Source organism: Corvus cornix, chromosome 4, assembly GCF_000738735.6.
Source record: "Corvus cornix cornix isolate S_Up_H32 chromosome 4, ASM73873v5, whole genome shotgun sequence".
Lineage (NCBI taxonomy): Eukaryota > Metazoa > Chordata > Aves > Passeriformes > Corvidae > Corvus > Corvus cornix.
Window position 1 is genome coordinate 54094007 of NC_046334.1, and position 6000 is coordinate 54100006.

The window sequence follows — 6000 nt, forward strand, 5'->3', positions numbered from 1 at the left end:
TTTTTATTTCTGTTGTGTGTTCCAGGAGGCAGTTTTTGCCTTTAGATGGAACGTTTCACCCAGTTTCACTGAGCTGTAAATATAAGTCTGCAGCCAAACTAACTTGATTTCAAGGAGGTTTTTTCCCTTGTCATCATCTCAGGATAGAAGATGCAATTAATATGATGGGACCATAGCAGATATCCAGTAATGCTATTACCAACTGGCTAGCTCAGCAGGATGTTTTCAGCATTTTCATGGCACAGCAAACATGGGAAAGATCCCTTTCTGTCAGACCAAATCAGCTGCATAATCCAAAGAACAGCAGTAAGAACACACAAAGCACAAGCAGAGTTAATGCTACTATCAATATGCTTTTCAGTTTTCTCATCAAACTACACACTGTTCCCTCCCTACATAAAAAAAAAAAAAAATCTTTCCCTGTTTCCATTTATTACTGTAGGCAATAACAATAATTTTCCCACTGATGCCTTCTTTTAGTAAAAAAATTCTTTCTTAGGGACAGATGAGTAGTAGGACATCCTCATTAATACCAGCTGAATCAGTTAAAATCCAGTGAACATCAAATGTAGTAACGACAGTGTGTGAATAATAAATAGACTTGATTGTTACTTACACCAAATAGTGCTTATTTATATGTTTCTATAAAACATCCTCACCAGAGTATGACCCAAAAGAATGAATTTATGCCTTCCAGCCCATCAGCACCATCTACTGTGACTTGACATAACAACAGTCTTTGCCACAATAAACACAAGTTTCAGTTGGGTTTTTGTTCTTCACATTTGTCTTTCTCGGGATTTTCTTTTTTTCCCACTTACTGCTCCAGAACAGCCTATCAAAAAAAAAGGTTTCCATTTGCCATTTCTGGAAAATTTCCTGAAAATATGACTATTTCTTCTTCAGAAGAAATCATCCTTCAGACTTCAACTGGTTGAATAACTGTAGAGTTTTGAAAATGCGTAAGGTGAAAACATATGTTCAGTTTTCCTTGCTTTAAACTGTCAGAGTGTAGGGAAATAAGGAAAAGAATAAAATTTTTAAAAGTTTTAAATTCAGCATAAACTAAGTCCCTAGAATCCATTCCTGAAAATGAAACTATAGTCCTCTCATGTCTGGTCAGTATTGAATAGGAGAGATCGGCAGAATTTCACAAGTTTAACAAGTACATGCCAGAATTCCAACATAATCCTCCCACACAATGCATTCATAATTTTGCTCATAAGGCAGAGAGTTCTCTTTATAGCCTAAATACCATCAGGAAAGAGGTTTAAACCATTTGATAAAGGCTAGAGATTTGCTATCTGTCATCATATCTAATTTTAGCTATATAACTTTCTCTTTCGTCTGTTTCCTTTCTTCCTTTAATTCAAAGACAGATGAATCTGCAAATCTCTCTGCATATTTTTGTTAGACTAATGGACGGACTCACTGCCTTAAAAACCTTCCGTTAAATCTCATCAGTTTATTCAGATTCTTTCTGGCACAATACCAGTGGTTGCTGTGACTGTTGTGACTCCAGAATAATGCTTGGGCAAATGAAAAGAAACAAGCTTTTCGACATGTTTCGATAGGGCCTGTCACATTCTTGGTTACATAGTGCATAGCATTTATGAACTCATGATAAGGAAAAGAGACACTGTGATGAAACTAAACAAAAATTAGTTATGAGAAAAAAGGTCTAAATTTTTCTCAGAGAAACTGATGCAAATCCTAAATTTTCCCCTTTAGTTCTCTCCAGAATGAATACTCTAACACAAGTGACATTGGTCCCTCAGACAACCTTGTCAATAGGCTTATTTGTTCTATTTACAAAAGATATGCTTACACGTGCTTGCCTTCATGGGTGTAATAAATTTTATATGCTTTATTTTTCAGACATTAAACCATTTAAAACTGATTTGCCATACCTGGTATATAAGACATCGATTTTAAAAAAAGATGTTAAGTAATGAGGTATAGAAAGAAATTAGGTCCTCAGCGTGCTGCACTTGACAGAACAGCAACCTTCCAGAAAGAAGAGAGTGGAAAACCCCTCAATTGTAAATTGACCATGTTCCTTCCTTTTCCCTCTTATTCAGGCATAAGGTGATTTCTAAAACTCCTTCCATAGTTTCTTTTAGTGATTTGAAATGACAAATTCCTAACATTAATGGCACTCATTGTGTGCTATTCTGGGTTATAGAATGGCTAATTCTTTTTCAAGCAGGCGGGAAAATCTAGGAGAACTCAGGAAATAGAAGTACATAATTGCATCCTTCAAATATATAAACAAAACAAACTAATATTTTATATGACCTCTTCATTCTTAAAAGCCAGATATTTACTTTTGTTACAATCACAAAGTATTGGTGCAGGAACATTTTCTTTTCAGTATGTCCTTCACATTCTCCCCTGCAGTCTCTTGATACTTAATATATTCTTTTCTTTTAGCTTCCAACTTCTCTTTTACCTGTCCATCAACTCTCCATTCCATAGATCCAAGCATGCTTTTCAGTCTTTTTTTCTTTTTTTTCCTAGACAAAAGGAGGTTGTGTTTTTTATTCGTTTCACTGCAGTAAGAGGAGATGGAACTTTAATGGCTTTAATAAAACTTTTCTCCTCTACTTCAATGTTAAGTTACCCTTTCCACATACTGTATTTTGCTGTGTAAAAATTATTCTCTACTAAAGGTAAAGTTTTCCTACTTCAGTAATTGATTACATTTTTAATATTCATTAATTCATTCATATTGGATATTTTCAGTGTAGCACAGATATTAAATTACCATTATGAGGCAGGAGTTTAAATGAGCTAGTCATAATCTTGGGATTAAGGACATTCACACAATAAAAACTCAGAACACAATAGTGTAACATACTCAAGCACTGGTTATTTTACATAGCTACAAATGCCAAACATAAATGTAATAATATTAAAAAATTTATACTGTATCTTTCAAAATACTGACTTTTTAAGCAAGACTACAGTTGGTGAGGTGGGCAGGATCTGGAGCAGGTGAAAACATTAGCTTTTTAAGAACTGACAGAAGGTTGGATTTTCATTCGTGTAGTCTCTGATGAGTTTAAAGAATAAATTCCAAAAAGTTGTCATGGGATTTCATGAAGGAAGAGTCCTTCAATATTTGAAAGAATCACTCAGTCAGCACTGGCTGCGCAATAAAAAAAAAAGATTTGTCAGCATTAGTTCATGGATTAAAATACCTCAGATACAATTGACAAAGGCATTTGAAGTGATGGCTGATATGTAAAAGCTTCAGACAAGCAAGCTCAAAGATATCGTTCAGCTTCTGTCCAAGAAATTACTAAGCAGACTAAGAGCTCTTCAATGTGAAAAATGATAGAGAGTGAAGAGAATATAGAGTATAGTATATGGGATCTGACTTTCATGAGTGGACTAGAAAGGTCATTCCCCATCTTTTACAATAAAAGAACTATGAAGAATCAAAGGAAAGTAGCAGATTCAACAATAACAACACCAAAAATAACAATTAAAACTGAAACTAATAATTCACCCAGCAGGAAGCCTGGGAGAGTTGTTGCCAAAGGTTCTTATTTGTGCTGGCAGTCTATATGAGGTTTAGGGGAAAAAAACACAGAAAAAAATCCACTGAGAAATAATAAATATTTCAAAGTCCCCTGTGTTGCAAAGTCGAGACTGAAAAATAGAAGGAAGATATTCTTTTCCAGCAATCCTCTTACAGACATTCTTGGAAAGGGTAAGGGTTAAAGACAACTATGAGAAATAAGAAACTTGAAATTGAGCTGAAAATTTGAATGTGCACAAAACTCAATATAATAAAGAAAGGTCTTGCATTAATCGTGGGTGTGATGCATTCCTGGTGTTCCTACGTTCAAACTCTGAATCCTTTATTTCTCCCTGATGTTTTAGGGGGTTTTTTATCTCTTTTACCACCAAGTTTTATTTGCCATCAAGAGATCCTTTAGGTGCAGCCAAGTTCATTTAAACTTTTGCTGCAGGTAGAATTGACCCATGTGAATTACTCAAAACCAAACACATACCTTATTTCCCAATCAGATTTTACATGAATGATTACCTTTCTTATAATACATCCTTTAAAGTATTAAAATGATTTAGTATTAATGAAAAGTGATAATTTTTTAGTAATTGATCATGGACATACAACCATGGGCCACAATACCTTATTACTTGTTTCATAAGTTGGTATTGCTGAACCTCATGCTTGGAAATGGGGCCAGTTACAATTAAATGAGCCTAATTTCAGATTAGCAGAGATTTCAGGCATCTTATTTTGTTTTTTTTAATTGGGTTTTGGTTGGTTGGTTGGTTGGTTTTTTGTCTAGTGAAAGAGAATGTCTTCATGTAGGATAAGCCTTTATATATACACACATATGCCTGTTTTGATGTTCCTGCAAATATTTAAGGTAAATTATATTGAAATATGGCTTGATTTTCCCAGATTCACTATGCTGGGTTTGTGACTATGAACTTGCAGAGATGTCCATAAGTGAAAGTAAAGGCATATCCCAAGATCTTTCCAGTTGTACTACAGGGCACTCTCACTTCAAAAAGCAAAATGAAAAAATAGCCTAACAATTTTTCTGCCATGTCCCTGGGAAGGTTGTTCCAGTGAATGGAACAAAAAAAAATTCTTTCTTATGTCAAGATGAAACTTCCCCAATGCAAATTATATCTGTTGCCCCTTGTCATCCCCATGTGGCTCTTCCAAAGAGATAGCCTCCATCTTCTTTGTAGCCACCGTTTAAGTACTGGAACACTGTGAAGAAGATCCCCCTTGAGTCTTTTCTTCTCCAGTCAGACAAAGCCTAACTCTTTCAGCTTTTTCTCACAGGGCAGATTTTCCAGCTCTTTGATCATCTTCATGGCCCTTCTTTGGACCCTCTTGTACTCTCCCTGCCTTTCTTGAATTGTGGGGACCAGCACTGCACACATTACTCCAAATGTAGCCAAACAAGTGCTGAGTAGAGTGGAATGACCATGTCTGTATCTCTACTAGCAATGCTCCAGGGACTGATTTGCCTTTGTCATTGCAGCAGCGCTCTGCTGACTTCTGCTCAGCTCATTTCCCACCAGGACCCACCGGTTCCTTTCAGCAAGGCTGCTCCCCAGCCACACAGAACTGAGCCAGTACTGGGCTATTTGTCCCAAGTGCAGGACCATGCTCTTGTCTTTGTTAAACTTCATGCTGTTATTTCTAGCCCACGCTACCAGCCTGTCCAGGTCTTTAAGATGCTGTCTCTTCAGACACATTGTCGTGGATTGACACTGGCTTGGTACTAGGAACCCACAAAAGCTGCTCACTCACTCCCTGCTGCAGCCAGACAGAGGAGAGAAAATTTAATGAACAGTTCATGCATAGAGGTAAGGACAGTGAGAGATCGCTCATCAAATACCATCAAGGGCAAAACAGTTTCAACTTAGAGAATATGAAGTGAAATTACTACTAAGAAAATCAGAACAGGATAATAAGAAGTAAAATAAAACCTTCAAAACACCTATCCCCCCACCACCCTTTCCAGCTCTACCTCCCACCCCAGTGGTGCAAGGAGGCAGAGGATGGGCATTATGGTCAGTTCATCACCCTTGGCTTCTCCCACTGCTCAGGGAGAGGAGTCATTCCCCTGCTCCACTGTGGAGTCCCTCCCACGTGAGACAATTCTCCAAGAACTTCTCCAGTGTGAGTCCATCTCATGAGCAACAGCTGCCTGAGAACTGCTGCAGTGTGAGTCCATCCCATGGGCAACAGTCTCCCTCAAACTCCTGCAGCGTGGGTCTCTTCCACAGGGTGCAGTCCTCCAAGGAGAGGCTGCTCCAGCCTGGAAGCAGGGGCCATCTCTCTCCCATTGGATCACAGCCTCCTCCAGGCATCAACCTGCTCCAGCATGGGCACCTCCCCCACAGGCTGCAGGTGGATCTCTGCATTCTCCGTGGACCCATGGGCTGCAGGGGGACAACCTGCTTCACCATGGTCCTCACTACGGCCTGCAAAGGAATCTC